Consider the following 1,394-nt stretch of genomic DNA (forward strand, 5'->3'; position numbering starts at 1 on the left):
TGTTAACGAAATATGACTAGATTATCAGTAAACATTATAATGCTTTCATATGCAAAATATCAAATTGTTTTATTAAGTCTTAACTTTTGTAAAGCATTGTTTTTCTCATGTATTTTGTTTTCTTTTTGCTTGTTGCCTATCTATCATGCAAAGTAATATTCAGTTTAAGATTAAAAATACTTTTATGCAAAATTATTATAATGTCCAGATAGTTATCACTTCTTAAGAAAAAACTATATTTTATTTGTTATTTTCAGTAATTAATCACTGTACGGGTTTGGTAGATTTGACCAATCTCACAACCAATGTAAAAAAAATTAGGAAATAAATATAAATTATGCCTCTTTTATAGTAGAATGAACACAAATTATAACATGAAAACATAAATGCTTAGACTAAATAGCTTAAATCTCATAACATTATACATTTATATATATTTATTATATTGACCTTTCAGCCATGCCTGGCTAACAATACAGAAGTTACAATGACGTGGCTCATGTGCACTTATCTTACTGTATCAAATAACATAACACTGACCTTTGGTCTGTGCAAAGTAACTTGTCTTGACTGTGTTTTAGTAGACTAGTACTTTGTAAAATACAGTCAAATTTCAATTATTGTACATTATATATGTATATAGATTATTGCTATTTTGAAATAAGTTCTTAAACTTATTTTTCTTAAAACATAGAACAGTAACTAAAGAAGTAAAGCAAACAATTATCTCTTCCAGTTACGACCTTTGTACCTGTTTGCTGCTTGATGCAGGTTGCTAAGCCTTTAAAAAAATTGCACGTGGAGGATATGAAACAAGATATTTTTTTTTAGGTTTTTATACATACATTTGAATAACTACAAATCATAAATTACTACATTAATACCATAGAATTCCACTATAATTTATAAAGATTAGTAACTAAGGTGTATTTTAGTCTAAAAAAATATGAAATTTTGAGCAGACTAAAGACACACCCTACATCGTTGAAATATTGGTTCAAAAGAAAAAATGGCACCAAGTCCATTAAAATGGATGAGAAAGCCACTAGGGGGGACATTTTGAGCTTCTGATTGGTTATTCATTCCATTTATAGAAGTAAGTGTATATAAGGGAGCATTTCCAAAAATTGGAAAGAGGTGGTCGAGGTACCTCTGTGTTTGATTTATTACATGAGCAATATTTTAGCAAATTGAAAAGATAAGACTTTCTTATTTTATATTCTAGCTTTTCAGTATCTGTAATTTGAGTTTCTAACTTGTTGGAAACGATAAACTTAGTATTTTGACTTCACAAACATCTAATTTGAACCAGTGCTGCATTTTTGTGCCATGTGACACACAAAAATCGATGTTTATCTGTGTTTTTTAATATTTGCTTGTAAATTAAGAAATTA

General features: G+C 28.0%; 1 protein-coding gene across 1 annotated transcript in view; it reads left to right on the forward strand.

Moving 5' to 3' along the window:
* LOC106472231 overlaps positions 1 to 1,394 on the forward strand; it is a 47,563-nt gene that overhangs the window by 21,956 nt on the left and 24,213 nt on the right. The gene's annotated exons all lie outside the window — the stretch shown is intronic.

The sequence above is a fragment of the Limulus polyphemus genome, unplaced genomic scaffold, assembly GCF_000517525.1.
Source record: "Limulus polyphemus unplaced genomic scaffold, Limulus_polyphemus-2.1.2 Scaffold5176, whole genome shotgun sequence".
Lineage (NCBI taxonomy): Eukaryota > Metazoa > Arthropoda > Merostomata > Xiphosura > Limulidae > Limulus > Limulus polyphemus.